Below are 27,866 nucleotides of genomic sequence, written 5' to 3' on the forward strand. Positions count from 1 at the left end.
TATAGACAGAGTGCTGAGGACGAAGATGGAGCAAGTAGTTAATTCTGCACAGAAAAGGAGAGAGGGCTGCACTTCAAGAAATATTCAGAGAGTCCGACACTTGGACAAGACCTTGCACAATAAACACGACTTCCCCACACGTGAAAGAAGGGAGAGGGCTTTCTAGATAAGGAAACAGTGGCCCATCCTCAGGGCATGTCTCAGTATGTCCTAAGTGAAGCACCGTGGAGACAACCTGGGAAGGTCTGAATTGTGGCAGAGAGAGAGAGAGAGAGAACGAATCACAGGATGATATTTCGAAAAGAAACTTGGTATTTTCTGCAATTCAAGATATGAGACTGAGGCCAAATGAACAGAGCAGGGGAGGTGTATCTGACCCAAGCACGAGACAGACTCCAGGGAAATGGACAGCGTCACTGAGGCCAGTTCTCCATGTGTAGGTGAGGCAGATAGAAAGCAGTTCGCTAAAAGCAGGGCGATAAACTTCACCGTGACTCAGGAATGGCCAGGACACGGGTTTCCGGGAGCAACAGCAGGCCCAGATTAGGTGAGTCAAACACAGTGCAGTAGACTGAATAAGGGCCTTCAAAGAATCCTAAGCCCTGGAACCTGTAAACGTTACCTCCTCTGGTAAAGACTTGGCAGACGTGCTTAAATTAAGATTTTGAGCCCTGGCCGGTTTGGCTCAGCGGTTGGAGTGTCGGCCTGCGGTACAGAGAGACCCGGGTTCGATTCCCGCTAAGGGCACGTACCTCGGTTGCAGTTTGTCCCCGGCCCTGGTTGGTCGTGCAGGTGGCAGCCACTCGATGTGTCCCTTCATGTCGATGTTTCTCTCTCTCTCTCTTCCTCTCCCTCCCTCCCGCTCTATCTGAACAAAAAATGGAAAAATGTCCTCGGGTGAGGATAAAAAAAAAGATTTTGAGACAGAACCATTATTCTGGAGTATCCCGTTGGGCCCTACGTGCGGTGACAAGTAGGCTTTCTAGAGAAGGGCAGAGGGGTTTGACCACAGACAAAGAAGGAAAAGGCAATGTGACCATGGAGGTAGATATTGGAGGGACGCAGCCACAAGCCAAGGAAGGTCAGCAGCCACCGGAAGCTAGGAGAGACAAGAAACAGATTTGCCCCTAGGCCTCTGGAGAGAGAGCATTCCAATGTTGACACCTACATTTCTGTTGTTGTTAAGTCCCCAAATTTATGATAATTTGTTATAGGAGTCATAGGAAATGAATATACACAGTGAGCAAAGAATCATCTCTCAGGTGCCCTGGGTGTCACAATCACCAGACCTAATAAAAATAATTTAGATGGAAGGCACCTCAACCATCAAGAAGAAGTTGAAGTCCAAGCTGAGGCCTTAAAGGAAGGCTAGGTTATTGAACTCAGTAACTGGCCAAAACTTAGGCAATGGAACCCTGATGAAAGCCCAGATTAGGTCAACACAAGACAGACAGAAGAACTGCAATCACGGCCACCAAATGATGACACATGGGGACAGGGAACTCACTCTGAATACGAGTGGGGAAAACAGAGATACAGCAACTCAGGGGGACATCACGGGGCCACCTAATTTCTGGTCTAGGAGATTCGCTTAATTTTAAGTGCCCACTGGACATGGGAAGAGGTAAGAGGGGGATGGAAAACATTTCCATGCATCCTGGCTCAGTCAGGACTGACTCAGACACTGCATCAGGACTAGACCATGAAATGAAAGACATCGGCCATCCATGTGTGGAAAGATTATGGAAATGAGACAGATGGGACATGGAATGCTAAAAAGTTTCAACTGTGCTCTTCAGTCCATAAGGGAAATGACTCAATGAGATCTTTTTTTGGGGAGAGTGGGAGCAGGGTAGGATTATCCACAACAGACTCTATGGCTCAGTGAGAAGGTAACTGAGCCAGCTAAGGCTGATGATGATAGAGGCCAGACAAAAAAAAATAGGGAAATGGAGGTGAATTAGAAAACTATTTAGAAGACGGGGCAGATCGCTTGAATAGGGAATGAGTAGCTGGTGGGACATGAAGGCAGCCAGTAAATGACAACAGCAATCTTTGAAGTACGTAAAAGAAAATCTGATGGTAGAAGAGAAAGAATGAGTTTGCTTTTGGCTAATACTGAGCTTAAGATACTATGGGTCATGTCAGAGATGACAGCCAGAAGTCAATGGAACTCAGATCTAAAATTCAGAATGTCAAATGTTTGAGATGTTTGAAAAAATTACCTATAATGAGCTCTTTCATTTTCTTACTCCTGATTCATCACTATGAAAGGGATCCAAAAAAAAAAAAAAGTTCCCAAACTTTTAATATCCTAAAAACAACATTTTGGAACAATACTCATACTACACACTCATAAGAAAAAACTTGCATTGGCAGCGCTTAAAAATAAAGGTATTAGAAATTTTCTAAGGAAAGGAAGAAAAACCTTACCATTAGCCATGTCCCTTTTCTGTCTGTTTTGAGGCCATCTGGTAGGATGGACAGCAGGGAACAGCTATGCATGGCTCGGGGCAGTTGAGAAGGATGCTCAGGAGGATACCAGGATGACCTGATGATGGAAAAGAAGGCATACTTTTTAAATGTGCAGAGGACATCAAGTTAGACTCTGCCTGAGCAGTAATTACAGATTTACTAAGGGAGAAAAAAGAAAAAAAAAAAAATATGTTCACTAATATAGACACCTGGGAAAAGAGACAAGGCAAAAAAAAAAAAAAAATTAATAAGGACACAGATTTACCTGGGGAAGAAAACGTATGCTATAAATAAGCTAAAGACTCTTTATCCCTCTCCACCAAAACACTCAGGTGTACAGTGCTCCATCACAGAATGCAGCTCCCCTTCTAGCCGGTAATTAATCACGGCTTGTACTAGCTGAAACGTGGAAACGGCTTGGAGCATCTGAAATTACAGATTAGACAGTCTGGGAGGGATGACATGGGGGAAGGCAGCAAGGTTTAATGTGAAGGCAGCAAAGGACTATGATATAATCTCTGTCCTCGACCAATGGGTATAAAGAGAAATAAGGTTCTTTAGCCCCATAATGAAGACCACCACAGGCAGAGGTGACAATAAAATAGCACCTTTATCTTAGTAAGTTTTTAGACTAACAAATACCTATAGTGAATAAACAAAAGACCTAGTAAAATATATGTAAATAAACAAACAAACATATGAGCAAATCAGGTCTTATTTGTAAGACCTATTATGAAAACACATCCATCTCAGTGTTTCTGTTTCAACTGTGAAGGTCATGAGACGTTCAGGCGGTACTGATATTCCAGAATGGAGGACATTATCAACAAAAGCCCCCAATTCATCACATCACCATGCATTTGCATAGTACTTATATGAATGCTGCCTTATAACATCTCGTCTGATCCCAATTAAAGCCATGCATATGTTGACTTTCCCAAATTCTCACCATGGGTTCATGCCACATGTTTTTATTTAGTTCCTACTATGTAAATAATTCTGAGGGGGAGTTAAAAACTGATTAAGTGAAAAATATAAAACATAGGAATATAAAAATGAAAAGCATAACACGGAAATTTTAAAAATGGACCAGTAGCAGGTATTCTTACAAGGCAAGAAATGAGAACTAGAGAAAAGAAGGGTTATGGGCTTTATGTGGAGGAGTATAGATGAAGGAAAACAGGAAGATATGAACTGAAGTGCATGAGTAACGGATGAAAGACACATGAGTGGAAATGTGGGAAGAGGAAATTCCAAAGAATTGGAACAAAAGAAGTTAAGAAAGAGCCCATGTGATGGAAGTTATGACACTAAATAATATATATATATATATATATATATATATACACACACACACACACACACACACACACACACTCACTCTTATATAAAACTTTTATTTTTATATTTATATAAATATATAAACATATATATTTATGTTTATGAAGATGTTAAAGGCAAATGGTGGTAGGGCCCAACGAAGATGAGCTGGTTGAGGGGACTGGCTTCTAACCGCTCTAAGTGTTAGATCAGGAGTGAAACATAAACTATAGGCTTCAATCTGAAAGCTACAGGGAAGAGGGGACTGAATACCTTCGTCTCGGAGGCTAGTTAGAAGGTGACTATAATAATCTAGGCATGAAGCCATGAGTTCCCGACCAGGTAGGAAGGAAAATGACAAAAGAGGGATGGTTGGAAACAAAGAGTCCTAACGAAGAACGGAAAGATTTGAGGGACTGTGTGGATAAAGAGGATAAAAAATAGGAACGGTGAAAAATTGTCTGGGATCAGTAACCAGGAGAATAGGGCTGTCACTAAAAGCACTAATTGGGAAGGAAGAAGGTGGACGAAGTTTAAGAAAGTATTCTGTTTTGAAGACACTGAATTTGAGGTGGGGATAGTATAACTTGGATAAAGTACCTTCTGGAAAGGGGAGAGGAGAGAGCAGATGTGAGCTCTGTAGACTGAAGATAGAAGGTTCGAAGTCATCACTCTGGGAGAAGAAATTGAAATAATAATACAGGCGTAGAGAAACCATTTAGAGAAAGAATTCAGGCACTTTGGGCTGAAAAGATTTTGGAATTTCTCAAACACATGTCACAGTTTCTGACTTAGTGGCCAACTATCAGGAAAAATTCTAAACCAAAGAATTTGGAAATACTTCAGAGATGAGATTGGACTTATACAGGGAACATATTTCTCAAACTATTTCAAGACAAACATCTAACAAGCAAAAGTCATCCTAAAATATCAAATTATCAATTTTATGGTCAGTAATGACATGAAATAAAATTCTGTGGAATTTAGTTATGTAAATAAATTATGGTTAACTAATAACCTGATTTTTAATCACTTAAAACACTATGACCAGAAAAAAAACAACCAAGGACACCAGCAGGTATGTAGGGTGTGGTATTTTTAGTGCCCCTGTCCCCCACACCACTGACAACCACAATAACAGCCATTGACATGTTTATGGTTTCCTGGGACCATAAACATTGTAAACTTTAGTGTCAAAACACCACAAAAGATTTCTCAAACTGGAAAGGTAAACTAAATGTTTTCGCAGGTTGTTTTCAACCTTCTGAGGCAGGAGAGTAAGAAGCTGGGAAAGTTCCCGGGCAAGTGGAATGGGGAAACTGAGACAGAGAGCTGAGCAAACTGGCCAAGCAATTTACAACCAGATACAGGTCCCCTCCCCAGAGATAACATCCAGGCCTCAGCTGTATGTCAGCTCCAGGCCCAGAAAAGCAGCAAAACCAGATGTGTGCCGCCAAGACCTGCTGCAATGACTAATGACCCCTGACCCTGACACGGACCAATCAGTGGAGACCACCACCCTGAAGGCGCACACCTGGAAAAGCTGATGAATATTCTATTGAAATCCTCCCCTCAACTCCCAGCCTTTAAAACCCCTCCAAACAAAGAACCAACCCAGCGTGTGCTTTTTCCCTTTCCTCTCTTCTACCCAAACTCTAAGGGACCCCAGGAGACTGGCAACCTGGGGAGCAATGGGCAGCAGCAGCTCATCCCGGGCCCCCTGGACCTGTCTCCCAGGCCCCTTTACTCTGACTTCCCAGTGAGCTGACCCCAGCCCCCTGGGCTCTCTCCTGTAGCTGCTTCTACCCTAGGCCCTCCCTGTTTCACTGTCCCCAGCTTAATAAACACACTGTCAAAACCACCTGGATTGGTGTTGTGAAATCTTTCCTGCAGGAAGTCAAGAACCCACACCCTGCCGGCCAGCAGACCCACTCAGGGCCAGGTCCCCTTTCCAGTAACACGTCTGGTGGAGAACACAAACTAAGCCTCCTTTCCACAGCTGCACAGACAGAGTTCTGAAGCTTGCCATTCATTGGGGGGAAATAATATGGCTTCTGCATGCAAATAAAAACATAACAATCAAGTCCTATCCAGTTCAAGATGTCCCCGTGATAGTAAAAAAAAAAAGGAAAATGACAGTGTTTTGCCTCCTTTCTTCTCCCTCCTGCAGTAACCCACCAAAAATAAGAGAAAAACCACATTTTCAAATAATAAAATCTAAAAGTAAGGCCTAACATTTGTTAGTAATTTGTTTAGTAATAATGGCTAACATTTATTTAAGACTTATTATGTATCTGATACTAAGGTCTTAAATATCTACCAAAAAAAAACAACAACAAAAAACATTTGTGCTAAGTTCCATTATCACCAACCCCTTTTATAAAAGGAGAAAACAAGGCCCAGAGAGGCTGACTGAGTTGCCCAAAGTTACATCCGTAGTATGAAGTGGAGCCAGGCCTCAAGTCTGAGCAGAAGGCTTTCAGTGCCTCACACTCAACCTCCATGCTGTCTGTCTCGTGTCTCAAATACATGCTCCAACACCACATGCCCTATGAACAAAAAAAAGTAAACTATTGTTGAAAGACAGTAAACACTGTCTATGACATAAGTGTTTCTTGATTATTTCAAAAATCTCCAAGAGTACCAGATACAAACAAACTAAAAGAAAATAGCAATACACACACATGAACACACGCTTTCTAAGGACAGTTTAAATTAAAAAAATATATATTCTAGTCGGTTGTAGAAAAACTTTTGACCATTTAGTGTGATTGAAGAAGAAAGAGCAAGTGATACTAACAGACAAATTGGAAACATTCACTCCTGGACAATTTTTTTTTTTTTTAAGGAAAAAAAAAAAGAACAATTCTCCTGACTCACATGTATCCCCTTTTTAAAGTCAAGTTTGGACTGAATGCAGTATTGCTTTTAAGAAAACTTCAGGAAGTATTCTACACTTCACCCTCCTAATTTTTCTCCCATTTTCCCAGATTGTGGTCTAACTCTGGCACGTGACCCCTGGTAAGCCTGACAACCCTCATTAGAAACTGATGTTTCAACCTGTATTTGTAAAGAATATATTTTAATTGAAGGCCTTCACAACAACTCGTTAACTGCATTGTTGATGCTGCCTACGTTTCTCTGGATCAAATGTTCTCGCTTGGCTAATTCTACCTGAGACATTTACGTGCTACCTTATTTCAAAACAAAGAGAAGAACATGATCCTAAAAATAGCTATTAAAAGGCAGAGAAGAAAGCAACCAAGGATGCACTGAAGAAATGCAACTGTCCACGTGATTTTATTTCCAACATGGGTAGAGGAGGGAACAGTTTTGGGATTCACTCTCCCATGATCCTGTGATAATCTAGAGTTGACAATGCAGAATACAAGCATTGGGTATGTCACATGGTTCTACTGGACCAAAGTGTCAGAATGGAGCTTAACGAGCAGGGTGCCAGAGACAGCAGTAAAAGCTTTATCACCAGCTGCCAGAGAGACTGGAAAAGGCCTCAGCCTCACCATCGTCTTATCTGTCACGAGGTCCTCGTGAACCCTTTCTTCATCACCAAGGTGGTGCGGAGAATGCTCCAGGGAACGTGGGTGGTCATGTTTCTCTCCCTGGCTGCACCCTCTTCCGTCCTGCGGCCCAATGCAATGCTAACGTCAGATCAATGAGATCAGCAAGGAGGCCGCTTTCAAACTCGGTGTCAATAAGGAGAGCGACAGAAGCCAGAAACTCAGCATTTAAATGATTAAAAATACTAAAGTAAAAACAAAAAAATAAAAATTTAGTTCCCATAAAGGACTTTGCATTCCATGAAATTTTAGGACTTCTCTTTATTTATAAAAAATTGGCTGATCTACGCCGAAGAGAATTAAAACTGCAGGCAGACGTCAGCAGTATGAAACTGAAGTCCTGCTTCCCCCTCACTGCCCTCTTCAGAAACGTGTCTTAATGCCTCATCCTGCACGGAACAGTCAGCCCGCGTTTGACAACAGCATGAAACCGAACTAGCACGCAGAGTAGCTTTTCATGGGTATTCTGGGAAACAAAGATTCTGTGCTCAGATTCTTCCTGGTGGGGAAAACACAGTATAAATTAGTAAATTCAAGACTCTGAGAAATGCACAGAAACTCTGTGAAGTGTTGCCTACATTTATTTGACCACGGGATGCATTTTCACAGGGTATCCCCTGGGATACCAGGACTGCATAGACTACAGCTCGGGAAACCTTGCTCTCAACTCCTGAGCTCAGCATCCATGACTTCAGAATCTGACCCCTAATTACCCTTCACCACCATCAACACACATGCACAGCTCTGAGGAACAACGCAGATCTGACACCCCAGTTTCCCCTCCAGTCAAGTTCATCTCCTCACGTCCTGAATAGACACCCGCTCCACTGCTCTGTTCAGATTGTCCCCCATGCTAGAATCTTCCATCTTGTATTCAGTGTAATCCCTCGGCACTCGAAATAGAACCCCATCCCCTTTGAGACTCCTCCATATAATGGCATCTTTCCTTTTCCCTGAACAGGTCACCCCAAATCCAATGGTGAGTGTTTGGAACGCACCTCCTACCTGTGTCACTAGTGTTCAAGCCCGTCCTCGAGAAGCAGCAAAGAGGACTGATTAAAAGCCCCCCAGCAAGTGATCTAAGTTCAAATGCTACCTCCAGGATACCAGGTTCCTGGGGGCCAATTTCTTCTCTGCTCTTCACCGGTTTCCTCATCTAGCCTTTGGAGATGAAATGATATCTACTCCATTATGCCGCTGTGAAGTTTCAGTGGAGGTAACACCCATGACTCTTCCACATTACTGAAAGCATGCAGTACACATGAACTCTATTACATCCCTGTGATCCAAGTAAAATACCCCAAACACCGTGACTGCTGACAATCAGCACACATACAAACCTCCACCATGTTCCTTTCGATGCTACTCCATGCTGTCAGGTCAATTACTTGTTGCAAGAGGAACAGAAAAGGTTCGCTCTGGGAGCTTATTAATAAGAAATATCTTCAGTCCCTAAGTCAAATCACCACTGGGAAATTCATTAAGCAATCTAACTTGCAATTTTTACATTGGCATATCTGTGGAAGTTATGTGTGTGCTACACTGTCATTCATTTGTACATATTTACATTTTTATCCAAACATGGTTTTAGCATCACACACCATGAACGGGTCAGTCCATGTAGAATCACTTTGAACATAAGAGAAAGCCGTTTTCATCTCTTAGTCAAAGGAAAATGTTGCTAAAGCAAAATCTAGGTTTTAATTGTTTTCATTTCATTGAACACATTAATGAATGCTTTATGGGGAAAAAGAGGGAACACACATTTTTATAATATTGCTGAAGATTTCTTAAAACAACACATTCAAAAGCTCCAACATTATCAAATAAATTTAAATTCATTTAACGAAGTTTTAATGGGTGTCACTTAAGGAAAGATCTGAAACCCAAACCCACTTGGTAACATTTTTCTAGTTATTATCCTCGTCTGTTTTCCAACCTTCTACACCTCAAACTCCCCATCACTTCCTTTTTGATCTCTGGATCTCATACTGGCTTCATGCCTTCTAAAATAACTTTTATTTTTACCTTTACATCAGGTGACTCCAATTTGTTGGAGTTCTCATATAAATTTTCAGTATTGTTCCTTTCCAAAAGTCAAGTCTCATTTCGTCCCTTTTCCCCCCTTCCCACCCTACTCTTCTTCTTTGAGAAGGGCTGCTTCTTGGCGTTGGACGCTGACGTAAAGCGGAAGTGACAGAGTGTACGCTGTAAACCAAACCCAGCCTCAGATCCCCTTCTGAAGTCAACTCTCCATGAGAACACGGTCTCCTTCCCTGAAGATGGCAAGACTGGACTTCCACCCACCGCCACTCTCCCTACCGCAGGGGACAGGAACAGAATGGATTAAATGGTAAACACACAAAATAAAAATAGTTTTGTGTTACCGTATATATTGAAAAGTTTTTCACTGTACATGTTACACTATGCATAAAACATGTTACACGTTATACACGTAACACGTGATGAAATACTTAAACCCATAGAAATTAAGCAGTTTTACATCTTCTCTAATGAAATCTAGTAGCAAGTCTATTATTCATTCAAGCAAGTGTGAGTCTGACATTTTTGGGGTCTGATATAATTCTCAGTGTGGTAAAAATGCCTGCGTTGTGCAAGATACGCGTGTGCCTGGCCTATGGACGTGCCGCAAGGCTCGGGAATCATGACATCTCATGCGTCCTTCCTGCCGTCATTGCTATTTCTATGTAGTGATATTGCATAGAGATCATCAGCAATGGGTTAACTTTCCAACCTATGTTTATCTTTTTAAAAATTGGCATTTTTATTTAGACTTAGGGTTATACTGCTACTAAATTAAAAGAGTATAATGTCATTTAGCTCAAATATGTGTGAACCACAAGAGAACCTGGGGACACAAGCCCTTTCTTAGAAATGGACATAAAGCTGGTTCATTTCTGAATCCAATTAAAAGTGAGATCAGTTAATGAAGAACTAAAAAGGACATAAATATAGTTTTATCTCAACAACAGTTGAAACACAGAAATTCAGCATTAGCATGAGGCTCCACCAAATACATGGGGGTTGGGGGTCATGCTATCTGCCTGCCTTCTGCTCTCCTAACTGAGGCTGACTCCATTGTCTCCATTGTCCCCCGTGCAAAGGGTCAGACCCCACATTTGGCCTGCGCACCTGCCAGAAGCTAAATGGAAAGGGTCTGACGCCACTTCACCTTTCTTCATAGAAATCATTGACCTCAATTTTCATAATGAATCTCTTCAGAAATGCATTTGTTTTGAAATAATCCAGGAGAAAGATGTCAAATTATTTTGAGAGAGCTCTTGCATTATTTATCAACTCACCCAGAGTGCCAGCTATAGGCCAAATTGTGAGGTTGATCAAATTTTGGGGAGAATCCACTAAAATCTTTTTTTCTAAGTTCCTTTTGGTCATCCAGGACACCTACAAAAGAGCTTACCAAGCCTCTTCATCCCCAACCATCAAATCCCCCATCCTAGCCACCCCCTCCCTTCCCACGCCTCCCTCATCCCTCCTTCCAGCACCTGATGTTTTCTGCTCCACAGGAGGCCAGCATCTTGTTGTTGTTCATCCTCACTCAAGGATATTTTTCCATTGATTTTTTAAATAGAGTAGAAGGGGGGGGGGGGTCACTGTGAGAGAGACACATTGATTGGTTGCCTCCTGAAGGACCCTGACTGGGGCCAGGATGGAACCAGCAACCCAGGCACATGCCCTTGACTCGAGACCCTATGGTCCACAGGCCAACGCTCTAACCGCTGAGCCAAGCCTGCCAAGGCCAGGCCAGCATTTCTTAAATTTGAGTAATCTACAAAAGTTTACTCATACTTCCAGGATTGACCTAAATTATTTCATTAGATCTTCAAAATGTGGACACAGAACTAGGAATACACTCCTTCATCTTCTAAGTCCTATACAACTCTAAAGCCAAAATAAATTCAGAAGAAACACTTAAAGAAAAGCTATAAAACAACACAATTTAACAACATTAACTGCGCAGGCTAGATGAGGCGTCACCACAGTAAACGTGTCCCTTGCAGCCTGACTGTGGCACTCCTGCTAAAGCCCCGCTCTCTCGAGGAAAGGGTGCTTGGTTCCCGGGCGGCAGGATGGCTCAGTTCTCTCACGCTCGTCCTCTGACCTGCATCAGAAGAGGGTGTCATGCAGCCTGAACCTGTAGAAACTCACCATTTATCCACCAATCATTAGCCAGAAACAAAGACTACTACTTAGGGACCGGCACAAAAGTAAACCCAGGTGCTGAAGTTTCCTGGGAAGACCTGTTGTAACATTACCATTCAGATGTGTTGACCTCAGTCTAATGCCGTCATCAAAATGAAAACACAGCCCTGGCCGGTTTGGCTCAGCGGTTAGAGCGTCGGCCTGCGGTCCTGAGAGACCCGGGTTCGGTTCCCACTAAGGGCGTGTACAGTTTGCAGTTTGTCCCCGGCCCTGGTTGGTTGTGCGGGTGGCAGCCATTCGATGTGTTCCTTTCACATCGATGTTTCTCTCTCTCTCTCTGTTCCTCTCTCTCCCTCCCACTCTACCTGAACAAAAAATTGAAAAATGTACTCGGATGAGGATAGAAGAAAAAAAAAAATGAAAACACAGCCCTGGCCGGTTTGGCTCAGCAGTTAGAGAATCAGTCTGTGGTTCAGAGAGACCCGGGTTCGGTTCCCGCTAAGGGCATGTACCTCGGTTGCTGGCCCTGGTTGAGTCATGCGGGTGGCAGCCACTCGATGTGTCCCTTTCACGTAGATGTTTCTCTCTCTCTCTCTTCCTCTCTCTCCCTCCCACTCTATCTGAACAGAAAATGAAAAAATGTCCTCGGGTGAGGATAAAAGAAAAAAAGAAAAAGAAGAAAAATGAAAACACAAAGTTAAGATACGTTGGAGAGAGTGTATGGTCTGAACAGAGGGCTCCGAGCCCCACTGATGGCCACCTCTCCAGATGCCCTCCCGGTCCTGACTCTCAGTCCAGCTACCATATGGGAAAGCAATATGATGAATCGATTCCTTATGTGGAGCGAGGTCTGACTTTCCAAGATGCTCAGCATATAAAAATAAATTCTTGGAAGAGACCACAGTGTCTTTAATCCAAATAGTACATTTTTAACACTAGAATCCCAGGCATGAGGTTGGGGAGAGAGAGAAAAGGGGAGGGAGAATGGGAGGGAGGAGGAGGAAGAGACATGTATTTATGAGAATAATTTCTAGGAAAAAAATACTTAATTCCCATTGCTCTCTAATAACAGCATACTCCACGTACACGTCTGCTCATTTTTCAATCAATAGCATGTTGACTCAGTATCCTTCCCCAAGCAAATGTCCGTTTCTATATGCGTGATGTTAAGTATGCACATACATGGGTGTGCACACACACACACGCAGCCACCTATGTGCCACTTAGGTCTAAGCAACTCAACAGCACCAGCCCCTCCCTTCTTTTCCTTTCCTAACTTTCTCTGAGAAAACTACCAATGTGGTCCTAAAGGCAGAAGTTGCCCTGGAAGGAGACATTTGTCTCTCATTATCTGTAGCTGGAGGCAGGGAACCATGTTGGAGGTGGAGGCAGAACAGTCCATCCCCAAGAGGACACTCACAATCTCTCTCACTCCAAAACGTTAACCTCAGGCTAATAGGAAACAGCTATATTCTCAAACAAATTTAACTCACCATCCTTTTCACAAGGTCTACTGCACGAGATTGTTTTTGGAGCCCATACCTTTCAAGGAAACTAAACTGCAATAAAATAATCACAATAGCCCGGCCGGTGTGGTTCAGTGGTCAACCCATGCGCCAAGAGGTCGCTGGTTCAATTCCTGGTCAGGGCACAGGCCCAGGTTATGGGCCAGGTCCCCAGTGAGGGACATGCAGGAGGCGGCCAATTCATGTTCTCTCTCATTGATGTTTCTATCTCTCTCTCTCTAAAATCAATAAAGAAAAAAATTATAATCATCACAATAAACAGCAGCTGGCATGTGTTGTACTGGCACGTATACTAAGGGCTTTATCTAGATTTTCTCATTTAGCTCACAACTTTGAGGTATTATGTAAAATTACCACAAGTGACAACATTGTCACATTTTAAATATTTACACAAAGCTACTCCCATATATTTAGACATTAAAACTAGGGTCCTGAAAATGTCATGAGCATGCTCTGACACAGAAAGGCAACTTAATAATAAATCAATGTATTATCCATTTATTCATTCATAATTGATTTAAAATTATTAAATAGATACAAACATTTAAGATGGGTGTAATAAAAATTTTTTTTTTTTAATATGGACACTGTATTGGTAGGCCAGGACTGCCATAACAAAATATCACAGACTGGGTGTTGTAAACAGAAATGTATTTTCTCACAGATCTGGAGGTTGGAAGATCAAGATCAAGGTGCCCGCAGGGTTTGGTTCTTAATGCAGCATCTCCCCTGGACTTATGACGGCCACCGTCTTGCAACTTTCACATTTCTTCCCTCTGTGCTTATGTCAATGAATCCCTTTTGTGTGTCCAAATTTCCTCTTCTTGTAAGGACACCAGATTGGACCAAGGTCTACTATATAGGCCTCATTTTAACTCAGTCATCTCTTTAAAGATTTTATTTTCAAATACTATTACATTATGAGATATTAAGGGTTGGACTTCAACAAGAATTTAGGGGGAATACAACTCAACTCATATTCCACATCAGTTAAAGAAACTGAATATATGCAGTGCCCCTGTGGGTCTCTCCTAGATCACAATCCTTCTCCCTCAGGGGTAACCACTCTTTCCATTTTTGTTTTAAATGTCTTAATAGTTTTACCAACTATACTTGCATGTTTTTAAAACTTTGCTTTGTTCTCAACGAGAACCATTTAAAGCAATGAATTTCCCTCTATACAGTGCTTTGGCAGCAAGCATCTCCCAGAGACTTTGATATATTGGATATGCTTGTTAATCATTTCAAAATATATTCTTCTTTGACATATGAGTTATTTAAGAGTGTGTTGTTCAATTTCCAAATGTGGAAGAATTTTTAGAAGGCTTTTTATTATTAACTACTAATTTAATTTTGCTGTTGTCAGAAAACATATTTTGTATGATTTTAATCCCTTTTAAATTATAGAGACTTATTTGATGATTCAGCATATGGTCTCACATTTGGAATTAAATGTTAATAATAGCATCATTTAATATAGCTGCATTCAATATAGCATCATTTAATATAGCTGTGGCTCTGTTGACTGAAAATATCAGTCACTTATAGGATTGCTTAAGTAAGTAGAAATAATCTAAAAAAATTTTTATTTAATTAGGTGAAAGTTTGACTACTACTTGTGAAAAATGGACAGAGTATTTATTTATTTTTATGGACACAAGTATACTTTTTTAACCAAAGTGCTGACTAAAAGAGGCTGAAGATGATATAATCATATCTTAGAATTACACCATTTTAAAACAAATTATATAATGTGTAAGCCAAATACTAATTCCTTACTTTGCCTCTAGGAGTCATGTACTGGGTGATATCACAAGATCAACAAATTATCTTGAAACTTACCCTACAGCAAATCAAACTGGACTGGTATTTGAAATTTCTTTAAGAAATATCCAGAAAAAGAGATTGTCTAACAACGAGGTTTATTTACAGAGGGACAGTAAAGAATAAATGGGGCCAAATAGATGGTGATGGAGGATGATCTGACTTCAGGTGATGGGTACACCATTCAAACTACAGATCATGTATCATAGAAATGTACACTTGAGCCCTGGGCAGTTTGCTCAGTGGTCAGAGTGTTGGCCCGCAAACCAGAGAATCCCAGGTTCAGTTCCCACTAAGGGCATGTACCTCAGATGTGGTTTGTCCCTGGCCCAGTTGGGTCGTGCGGGTGGAAACCAGTCGAAATGTGTCTCTCACATTGATGTTTCTTTCTCTTTCTCTTCCTCCCTCTTTCCCTCCTGCTCTATCTGAAGATAAATGCAAAAATGTCCTCAGGTGAGGATAAAAAAAAAAAAAAAGAAATGTATGCTTGAAACCTATATGATCTTATTAACCAATGTCACTCCAATAAATTTAATTTTTAAAAGGGGGTTTATATATAAAGGTTATATACAACACAAATGTAAACCTTTTCTTGAAAGGTTTCCAAATATAATACAGGAGAAATAAGCATACAAAACTACTTTTATATTTCTAAAAATGATGGTAACTTTGAAATTTTTTTTTTAATTTTAAGTGAAAAAACACTCACTGCTTACTGTGTTACTGTGGAGAAAACAATTTAGTTAAGTACAGTTTCCCCAAAGCTATTTAAACACCAGAATGCAGAAGTAAACCTTATTTGGATGAGTTTCTAGTCAAGGACTTGACCTATATAACTTAAGTTAAAAAAAAATAAAATTAAAAAGCTAGGCAATATCCTCAAAGGAAGGGGCTAAAAATGGCTTAAAATTTTTCAGCCTGGGGATAAACATGAACTAGAAGAAGCACAAATGTTTCTTGAATACTTTACATCACACAGCTAAGTAGAGAGGATTCTTAAATGTCTCATCTTTAAACTTCTTTAAAAATAAATTTCCATAAGTACTATGGAAATAGCACATTCTAATTTTGGAAAGAATCGTGGTCACTACTCACATGTTTGCAATCACCCTTTAGAACAAGATTGCACAGTTGCAGCTTCTGGGGTGCTGCATTCCAATATGCTATTAGCAATAGCCTATGCGCAGAGCCGCTGGTTAGACTGTGCTCCTACAGGTTCAAACACTCCTCTGGTGAGCCTATGTTAATGAAAATTCTCCTTTCCAAAGATTCTTTTGGACCACTGTGACAGAAACCTTGTATCAGAGCCAGAAAGCAGCCTCATGCCTATCTGCAACTGTACATTTTTCAGGCATTACACGAGATTTTCTTATACAGTTCCCTATTAAAATGGTTTAAATTCCAACCAAGCCTTGGGAAACAGAGCACACACTATCTCGAGCCTTCGCACAGCATCTGGCAATGGGACTGGAGTGTTCAAATGAAAAAACAAAAGTAGTTTCAACTCTAATGTTAGAGAGGCAAATTGAGCCCTACTATGGGATCAAAGGGCAAAGCCTTTTCTTATCATCGATTGTGAAATGTTCTTATAATAATTTTGATTTTACAAAATTGGGTTTTGGCCACAGCCTGCAGGTATTTCCCTACTGCATGCTGGATTAATTCACCTTTATGGCTAATTCCTGTCTAAATGACAAAGGACAATTGATTTCTTTTGGTGAGGTATCCTTATCAATGGAAACGTCCAGGGACTGACTGATGGGGTGTTAAAGGAAAGGACCATTAATGATTTGTAATAAATAAAGCAAAATCTCCACTTATGACCAGCAATTAAAAAAGGCAGCTCTTTTTTCATTGGTAAATGTTTTTAATCTAACATGTATAAAGCAGTCCTACTCAACAATCACTCAACTTATTAATATAACAGCTTTATTAAAGCAATCCCCATGACATGGCCCAAGTCAAAGACCACTCAGCCTCAGCACAGTCTTCATAATATTAAATAAGAAAAAATCTACAAGTCACATGGAAAATGTCATTCAAAGTTACATTGTGGTGTAATGGAAAAACCTGCAACTCTAGAACCAGATGATTCAAATTCCAGCTTGGCACTTATTAAGCATTTTACTGAAACTGTCTGAGTCTCAGTTTTCTCATTTCCAAAATTGGTAAAACCCCTACTTTGCAGAGTAATGTACTAAATGAGGTAATAAATGTAAAATGTCTGATACATAGCATAGACTATAATATTTGCTGAACAGTCCATTTTATTAGTGTTATTGCTTTGAACAAAACTGTAAGAGCAAATCATTTTATCTTTGGTCCATGTTCATATTAAACTAACAGGGCCAAGTAAAAAGTTCATTTAATGGGCTTCTATTAGGCTCTACTTCACTTAAAAAAACAACAGCAACAAAAAACCCAGCTTTCTTTTTTTAGCAATAAAATTGTATTATTACAATATCCTTAATAATATATTGGCTTTTTATGTTGTTGACTTAGATTTCATAAACAACTGAAAGCAACATTAGACTTTAAAATGCATTTATAATACTTAAGCACACATTGCTAGGGTCTTCCAATGGTGTGGGTTTGAACTATACTGAACTCACAGCGGTGGATGCAGTTCATGACTACTCGGGATTAGCACCACCTAGGCAAAGAGGAGATGAGTCGAAGTGATGGCAACCTGGACGCAAACGGAAAGTTGACCGCTCTTGAATTTCCCTCTTGTCAGTATTGATGGAGAATCGGTGCCAGAAGACTGGAGGTGAGGAACATAAAGTTCCCACTTTCAAAAGACAGGAAAGAAAAACACAACGAGAGAATCCCAGTACTACACACCACCAGCACACTTACTGCTGATCCGGGACAGGAGTCTTGGCAAATTGTTAAAAGGATGGTTTGCGACACCTCAGACGAGAAAGCAGCGATGCTGGCACCCAGCGTGGAGTCAACAGGGATAAAACAAACCTCATTTCCTTCTCTGACAAGGCTAGTGGGCTGACAGATCAGGGAAATATGCTAGAGAAATTATATTGGAACTTGAGTAAGAAACCTAACAAAGGTTCTCATGACAAAGCACAAAGTGTGAAACTATGGGCCGAATGCAATTTGTTGCACTAATAAACATTTGAACCAAAATGGCATCAACATCCGATCACTGCCATTCTGTGGAAGGTCCCTAGAGATAAGGTTGTGTGCTTGGTCCTATTGCTTCACCATTTGTTTAACCAATAAGGTTGATGAAGCCTATAGAGGAATATTTATCATGTTTTAAGATTGCTTAATAAAAACTAATATTTGTGTAATGCATTTCTTTTTACCCCAACATCTACATGAACTATTACTCTTTACCTTCATAACTATTCAATGAGGGAGTTTTATTTTCCATTTCACAAACAAGGAAAGTGAGATATTGTTAAATTACTCATTTCAAATCACAAAGCCAGCAAGTAGCCAGGCTGGGACACAACCTCAAATTTTTTGACTTCACATTTTGACCAAAGCCGGAAACAGAAAACAACTACAGATCTATAGATGCAGGATCCAAACAGACGTTGACCAACAGAAGTGAGGGGAAATGTCTGAGAAATGGCATGAACAGAGTCCCAGTGTATCCACATGGGTCCCATTTCGTCATACAGATGCTCTGAAACGTTCGACACAGTGATTTTCGTGAGATGGTAAATTTGCTAATCTGACCAGGCTGCATTCTGTATCCTGAGTAAAAAGGATCCTAGTCACCCTGTCACTTTGCTGGTCACAACCCACCTAGCCAACAGCCTTCAACATTTTAGGTAAATTATAAGAGGGATGGATAAACTGGAAAGCACTTATCACAATGATGAGGGAAAAAGAAATCGTGTCCTATCAAGAATACTAGAAGGAATTATAGGTGTTAAATTAAAGAATTGGCCACAGTGGGTAGGAAGGAAAAGAGACCAACAACTATCTTCAAGTATATGTCACATGTTACGCTGTGTATGTCATGAGAGGGAAAAAATAGAACAATAATTTATTAGAGTTAGTTCAGGAAGTGACATGTATCACTGTGGGTGGTATGTTAAGAAATTTATTAAAGAAACTCATTGTTATGCAACCGTAGGAGTAGCGTCTGTTGTTCGTCAGGAATTGCTCTGGTTCAAGTAGGCAGGACATTGAGAAGAGGAGCTGGATAGGAAGTAAAGATGAGAAAGGAAATCATGCCTCTAACCAACTCCAAATGGGTGATGAGGGGGGAAGGTGCCTTGACTGGAGGTCTGCACTTTGCCCCAGACCTGGAGAAGAACAGAGATGATACCGGAGAGGGAGGAGGGGAGACCCAGGTGGAGCTGCACAGCAGCACCGGGGCCCAGAGATGGTGACGACGCATGTGAGCTGCATAGAGCCCGACTCCCTACACCGATCTTCAGAGCATGAAAACCAGCTGCTCCTTCCTTTCCACCATCAACAGCTTGCACGCATTTCTCTTGTGCGCAAAATTAACCAAGAACCACACAAGGGAATAGTGTGAGGGAGGGACTGTGAAAACTATAGTCTTAGTTCAACTAAGTGGGCACAGTACAGTCACCACAAATGGAACAGATTCCTGACCAATACAAGCATGTGATGTACCCAAAGACTCAGTGGACTTAGGAAAGTAGTGGAATCTCTGCAGTCAACTGTACTTAAGTCAGATGACATCTGGAAGAAATGTTATCAGTACAAAAAGTTATTCACCCATCAGATGTGATAGTTAAGATCCTTTCCCACCTGGCAGGGGTGGGTTGGAACCATTATTCTTGTAAAAGGCATACAATGTTTAAATGAACTACATGCTCATGGAACCTGAAATCCAGAATTATAAGTTTTAGAGTTCATCCAGTAGTGATTTATAAAATTCAAAGATGTTTAAAATGGCTAAACAGGGCCCTGGCCAGTTTGGCTCAGCAGTTGAGCATCGGCCTGCAGACCAGAGAGTCCTGGGTTCAGTTCCTGCTAGGGGCATGTACCACAAAATAAAATAAAATGAATAAAATGGCCATAAAGGAATATAATTTCTTTTTCATTCTAGTGTTATATAGTCCAGACTTCCAATCACATGGGTAGCATCTGTGAAAGGTATGTTGCTGCTTTGGTTAAAATATGGAAAACCCAATGACATCTCTAAATATTTTTTCTTTATTGATTTTAGAGAGGAAGGGAGAGAGAGAGAGAGATAAAGAGAGAGAGAGATAAAGAGATAGAAACATGGACGAGAGAGAACATCAGTTGGCCGCCTCCTACGTGCCCCCCCACCAGGAATCTAGCCCACAACCTGGGCATGTGCCCTGACCAGGAATCAAACCGGCGACCTCTTGGTGCATGGGGCAACACACAACTGAGCCACATGGGCCAGGCCCAATGGCATCTCTAATACAAAATGGTAGAGATGGTGCCATCTTCCCAGGTTTTCAACTCCCTGGGGCTGAGGCAAAAGCCCTCTTCTTCCTCTTTCACTTCTCGCCAATTAAACTCTTACAGGCGACATCTTTTCTTTCTCCTACCAGCACCCCCTGAACTAGACATAATAGTCTGGTACAAGAACAGGAGGAATAATCATGGAGGCAGCTTGCATCCAGACGTGTAAATTCTGCCAAGGGGCCTGCTCCTAGTTCTCATCCTGATCAAATGCCAATCAAGCCTGGACTTCCAAGATCCAAGGCAGGAGATGCCAGACCCAAGTCAACCAAATGGAGGGTCATGGCAGCCTACCAAAACAACAACAAAAAACATGAGAAATTCTCCAAATCACGAAGGAAAAATCCATATTTGAACATATGTTCAATTGCCTAAGCCAATAATTTCTAAACTTGTGAAGCTGTACATGCCCTTTGGCATCTAAATATCATATCTTGGTTCAACTTTTCTATCACAGTTTCTCCTCATCCAACTAATTCACAGCTAGTGGAGTTTTTGCTTCACAATGTCTTCACTTCAGAACTTTTACGAACTACGTTACATGTTAGATGCCATCTTGCTTTTTCATTTCAAAATGTACGCCTTTCTTCTACTTCAGACCCTTTCTATTATTTTTCTTTGTCTCAGCTTCCCGTGATCAACACCCAAAGGCAAAACTCGTTAGGTAAACAGGTATAGTGGAAAGGATGCAGGATCTAACTTAAATCAACCCTACCGAAGTCTAGTTTGTGATATTTTGCCACAAAATGTAGTCTAACAGCTTACACTGAAGCAGTTCAAATACCTCCTGCTGGTGGCATTGTCCCAGCTCTTGCCATATGTATAGAAGTCACCAGCTAATGCATTCAATGCCAGCGAGAATCTGCAGATTAATGAAATTCCCTACTAGTGCTGCAGACATGCCCACAGCTTTATTTCTTTTAACATGATATAAATGCATTTCAGGCTCTGAGTTTATGACCTGTGCTGATTTTTTTGATGGCTGAGTTACGCCCACCAAGACAACATAACATCCAGGCAGCAACCCCAAGGGCAGCATGAGGAGGATTTTCTGATTATGTCATCAAACAGGAAACCTCATGGAGACTCTGGGATTAATGTATTTTCCACTGGAGCTGAAAGCAGGCAGGATGTAGACACTGGAAGGGAGTGCAGGAGAGGGGAATGTTGGTAGGGGTGGAGGTAGTGTCTTTAATATGACATTTAAAGAAATCACTCATATTTATTTACATCTCAAGACTCCAAGCAAATAAAGATTTTTAAACTTCAGTAGAATGTGGTAAGAAGCAAATTATAGAAGTACTGGATATGAATGCACCCCACAAAGAGTTTCTCTAAACCATGGCACCATTCTTGCTCCAGATGGCACGAAAAATAATTTATAAATGACAAAAGTTCAATGGGTGGACGGCAGCTGTTCAGCTCCAGCTCTTTGGCCACCCACTTCAGTAGAACTGAAAGCTTTCAATCAACTCTTGTCTCTCAAAGGGCCTTCAAACAGCAACAGAACATGTGTACAATATGTTCTCAGAAAGTAGCCGGCCAAATATGGAAGATTAGAAAATCAAGTTAAATAGAAATGAAAAATACAAATACATACTGTTTTCTCCAAAATCCATCATACCCAGCAGGGACTAAGAACAAAGGATTTCGAGTTTTGCATGATCTCCTTTTTTCATGTTCTTATGTACTCACAGCTTCCTTTCGCACAGAATGAGAAGCATCTAGAATTTTGACAGTCTTATTTTAATAATAAATAGTCCATGTTGTGCTTGCCTCTCTCCACTTACTCCTAAACTCCTTACATTAAGAAAGCATGCCAGCCCAGTCGGTACTGCTTACTGGACTGAGCATCGTCCAATGGATGAGAGGTCCCAGTTCAATTCCCGATCAGGGCACATGCCTGCTTGTGGGCTTCATCCCCAGTAGGGGGCGTGCAGGAGGTAGCTGATGGATGTTTCTCACATGGATGTTTCTCTCTCTCTCTCTCTCTCTCTCTCTCTCTCTCTCTCAAAATCAATAAAAATATATTAAAAAGAAAGAAAGCATTCCAGCTGAACACAGGCCAACTGCTACTTTGAAACCATGTGTCACCTATTTTATATTTCAGTTCCAAGCATCCAAATAAGGCAAACAAATTAGGACCACCAAACTGCAAAATAAACATTTTCCACCCTTTTATTACAGGCGGGTTGTTTCATCGCTAGTCAAGTCTAGGTAAATCATCCACACACAAAAAAGAAAGGTGAACAGACATAATTATATTAACAAAGTTATTTGAGTTACCTAAAACCAAACTGAACTATAAAACAAATACAACCTAAACAATTTACCACTTTCAAAAGAGCCGATTTCAAGCACAAGAGATAAAGGGCTATGATTTAAGCAGAGAAAACTTCGGGGATAGTAAATATTGTGAAGCCATACGCTGGATCAATTCTTTGGCTCATGCTCTTCATTGACTACAGAAGCTTCTAAGTGTTAGCCTGACCAGGTTTGAATGGGACAGAATGTGGAAGGATGATAAACAGCTGACACCCTTCTAAGCTCCCAAACACAGGAAGCTAAGATCACATCCCTGAAGGCACCAACACACCCACATGCTCCTGCTTTAAGTCCTCTCCATAAACAGATTTCTGAAAGGAGGTGGGTTGCTAGGGCACAGAAGGTAACATTCCCTTCACCCTTATAATATGCATGGGGCAACTGGTCACCCACACGCAAGAAAGAAAAAAAATCTAAACACAGAACTTACACTCTTCACAAAAATGAACTCAAAACAGATTACAGACCTAAATGTAAAATGCAAAACTATAAAACTTTTTTAAAAAAGACAAAACAAAAACAGAAATAAGCCTTAATAAAGCAACAAGTATCATAGTAAGCTAACTTATAGCAAATAATTTTAAGTGAAGATGTTTATAATCAGAAAAGATTTTAAAGAACAATTGGCGTTGGTTGAGAACAAACTGTTCTCCAAGTTCATGTCCATTTTCATATAAGTTCTTGGAGGTAAGCTTGGCCAGGTTTTTTTTTTTTTAATCCTCACCCGAGGATATTTTTTCATTTATCTTCAGATAGAGTGGGAGGGAGGGAGGACGGGAGGGGGAGAGAGAAAGAGAGAAACATCAGTGTGAAAGAGACACATCCACTGGTTGTCTCCTGCACGACCCAGACCGGGGCCGGGGACTGAACCGTACTTGCCCTTGACTGAAATCGAACCCGAGACTGTTTGGTCCATGGTTTCTAACCGCTGAGCAAAACTGGCCAGGGCTGTCCAGCCATTTTTTTAAATTACCATTGAGCTAATTGTGTGGTTTGTGGATTATTTTTATACATTGTTCTACTTGTTAATCAATAAATAGGAGACATAAGAATTAGAGAAAATTGGTCAAATAGTGTATGTTCACAGGGAGCCAGAGAAACACTAAAACCAATCACCTTCTGTATCTTTTTTAAACCCATGTTTTCTACACTTCCTAGCTGTTACTAGGGATAAAAAAAATCAGAAATTCAGAGCTGAGTTTTATTCACAAATAGTAAGGCATTTGGACACCTACCCAGACCTGGGCAGCAGATCTGGCAAGTGTTAAAATTATTCTGAAGATACTATAAGGATTAAATTTCATACCAAAGAAATTTCATTCACTGTGCTAAACATCTCTAGTCAAAAAAATTGTTCAAAACCCGGGTCTGAATACATTCAATCAAGCTGTCAAAGGACAAAGATCTGTTGTCTCTTTTCTTTGCCTCAAGGAACTTGGACAGACAGCCACCAGACAGTCTGCTGAACTCCACGCGGCCTTCAGGAGTGCATTTCTCCAGGACAATCGCTTGACTACAAAATGAACTTAAACAAGTAGTTCGGTAACTTAAGACTCTCTGTGTTAGGATTTTACACCAAATTAGTGTGAGTCTGCGGCTGCTCCTTACCAGGACCACTCGCCAAAGATACAACCAATCAAAACCAGCCGTGCAATGATTTAATAAAATTATAGTTATTTAGAATACCAATTATGAAACAAGGTGAAATTACAGTGCCCAACGTTATTACATATATTAAAGCAAACAACATAATACATAGCTGGCTCTGTGGAATTAGAACTCTCTCTCAGAGTTTACAAAGCACATTACCCATACCAGACCTCTGCTGGGTTTAAGACCTGGCTACCTTTTATGGCCATAACCTAATTCATACTGTCTTAATCCAAATAAACAGATTATTAAAAGCAGATCATCACTACCCACTTCAAGACTTAGTATTAAGCTACAGTAATCAAGACAGTGTGGTACTGGCAAAAGAAAAGAAAAATCAATGCAACAGAATAGAGAGCCCAGAAATAAACCCCCATAAATATAGTTAACTGATCTTTGACAAAGAAGAAAAGGCAATACAATGAAGTAAAGATAGTCTCTTCAACAAATGGTGCCAGAACAACTGGTCACCCACACGCAAGAAAGAAAAAAATCTAAGCACAGAACTTACACTCTTCACAAAAATGAACTCAAAACGGATTACAGACCTAAATGTAAAATGCAAAACTACAAAACTGCAAGAAGATAGGGAAAAACCTAGATGATCTTGTATGTGGTGATAAATTTTTATTTTATTTTTTTCTTTATTTTAGAGAGAGAGAAAGGGAGAGGGAGAGAGAGATAGAAACATTGATGAGAGAGAACATTGATCAGATGCCTCCTGCATGCCCCCACTGGGGATTGGGTCCACAACCTGGGCATGTGCCCTGACTGGGAATCAGACCGGTGACCTCTTGGTGCATGGGTCGATGCTCAAACCCTGAACCCACCAGCCAGGGTGTGGCAGTAAAGTTTTAGATATAACACCAAAGGCACAATCCATGAAAAAAATAATCAATAAGCCGGACTTCAAAAACTTAAAAACTTTTGCTCTGTGAAAAACAATGTCAAGAGAATGAGAGACAAGCCATAGACTGGGAGAAAATATTTGCAAAGGATATATCGAATAAATGACAGTGATCTAAAATACAAAAAAAAAACAACTTCTTTAAACTCAAAAATACAAACACAACCCCATTAAAAACTTAACAGACACCTCACCAAAGAAGATAAACAGATGGTAAGTAAACATATGAAAAGATGCTCTACATCATATGCCCTGAAGGAAATATAAATGAAAGCAAGGAGTTAACACTACACATCTATTAAAATGGCCCAAATCCAGAACACTGACACCACCAATTGCTGACAAGGCTGTGGAACAACAGACACTTCCAACCATGGCTGGTGGGAATGCAAATGGTGCAGCCGCTCTGGAAGACAGTTTGGCAGTTTCTTATAAAACTAATCAACCTTCTCTTACTAGACAGAAGTGGTGCTCATTGCTATTTACCCAAAGGAGTTTTAAAACTTATGTACACACACACACACACACACACACACACAGCTTCATATGTGTATGTCGAGCAGTTTTATTCCTAACTGTCAAAACCTGGAAGCACCCAGGATATCCTTCAGTAGGAAAATGGATAAGGACATTGTGGTACGTCCAAACAATGGACCACTTTTCAAGGCAAGAAAGAAATCTGCTCTCGAGCCATGAAAAGACATGGAGGAAACATAAATGCTTATGACTAAATGAATTCAGCCCATTTGAAAAGGTTACATATGCCATGATTCCAGCTCTGTAACATCCACATTCTAGAAAAGGCAAAACCATGGAGACAGCAAAAAGATGGGTGATTGCCAATGACTGAAGGGGTGGAGAGGGTCGAAAAGGTGGAATGCAGAGGATTTTTAGGGCAGTAAAAATCCTCTTCATCCCATAACGATGAATACATGTGATTATACATGCGTCCAAAGTCAAAAAACGTACAACACTGACAATGACCGACAATGTAAACGATGACCTTTGGGTGATGATGTTAATGTGGGTTCATCAGGTGCACTCTGGTGGGTGACGCTGACAACAGGGGAGGCTCTGCATGTGTGGGGCAGAGGGCACACAGGAAGTCTCTGTACCTCCCCCTACGTTTTGCTCAGAGCCTTACCCTGCTCTGAAAGAATAGTCCTCATGCCCAGCCGGTGATTGAGCATTGACCCATGCACCAAGAGATCACTGGTTCGATTCCCAGTCAGGGCGCATGCCCAGGTTTTGGGCCCAATCCCTAGTGGGGGACATGCAGGAGGCGGCCAATCGATGTGCTCTCGTCGCTATTTCTATCTTTCTCTCCCTCTCACTTCCTCTCTTTCTAAAATCAATAAAAAAAAATATTTTTAAAAAAATAGTCTTCAATTTTAATTATCATAAAAAAAAACAAATAAAAATCTTTTAAAAACTCATTTAAAGGAATCTAGATCATCACTGTCCAATAGGACTTTCTGGGATGATAGAAATTCTATATATCTACACTTTCCAACCTAGTAGTCTCTAGGAATATGTGGCTGTTAACTTGAAATGCAGCTATTTTGACTGAGGAACTGAATTTTAGTTTTACTCAATGTTAGATTTCATTTTAAGTTTAACCTCCTCTTGCGGACAGTAACTCCCATATTGAACAACACAGCTCTAGAAGACTCACACAGTGGAAAACAAGTCATTGCCTGAGCCCTGGTTCAAATATCTGAAAGAGAAAAATCATTCTGCAACTAGAATTACACTTTAGTTTTAAGATCAAACATGTTATGGGTTTTCTGAGGCAGCTACTTTAGGAACCAAGGGGCATCAAGCTAAAAAAAAATTCCACATTCTAAAATATTGTGTCTGTAATTTAAAATATTTGAAAATTAAATAATGATTTTAAAATAAATTACAACATTTTTTCATACCATACTAAAATCTGAAAAGAAAAAAATGGCAGTGAATTATTACAAAAATGATTATCGGGTTGCTCCATGATTATTTTAGGAAGTAAAAGTCCAATTGAAAAAATATTCATTTCACACTATTGGTATTCCTCACCCCTAATTTTAAGAATAAGATGATAGAATAGGCCTGTGTCTAGCACTTTGCAATTTGCATTCTTGTGCCTTGATAGACATAACAGTGAGTTGATTTTGTCAGGTGTAAACAGTGTTTTCACACTTCCAAGAGAAGTGTGCCTTCATTATTATTCAACATTTAATTAAGTCATAACACCAGAAAAGATCTGGTAGTGAGTTTCAGCACACACACTCTACACAGATAACCACAGAAAGAGCTAATCCCGAGCCTGTAAGTCATACTCCGGCAGAGTATCTGGTATTGATAGACATGAGCCCAGTGGAAACAATCCAGGATCAGAGCTCAAATACAATTAGACACAACTGGATCTATGGGGCCACATCTCCTCAACCTCGGTTTTCCTACCTGAAAAACAGGAATGATAATACTGACAACATTAAGGCATCCTGGGTGGAAGGCCCTGCACACAGAAAGCAAACAATAAATGTGTACTGATTTAGTCATATTATGATAATAACATTGTCTTTGGCTACTTTAAATTACGAAAGCTGTGGGACAGTTACCACCTGGTTCCAACTCAGTCTTGGCCATGTCAGGACA

General features: G+C 40.6%; 1 long non-coding RNA gene across 1 annotated transcript in view; it reads right to left on the bottom strand.

Annotated features, from left to right (window-relative positions):
- The window catches only part of LOC118627260, a 73,360-nt gene that overhangs the window by 26,250 nt on the left and 19,244 nt on the right, over positions 1–27,866 (bottom strand). The window contains exon 2 of the long non-coding RNA XR_004959040.1: positions 2,434–2,551. This is a non-coding gene — a long non-coding RNA (uncharacterized LOC118627260). The remainder of the gene's footprint in view (positions 1–2,433; positions 2,552–27,866) is intronic.

Source organism: Molossus molossus, unplaced genomic scaffold (assembly GCF_014108415.1).
Source record: "Molossus molossus isolate mMolMol1 unplaced genomic scaffold, mMolMol1.p scaffold_m16_p_12, whole genome shotgun sequence".
Lineage (NCBI taxonomy): Eukaryota > Metazoa > Chordata > Mammalia > Chiroptera > Molossidae > Molossus > Molossus molossus.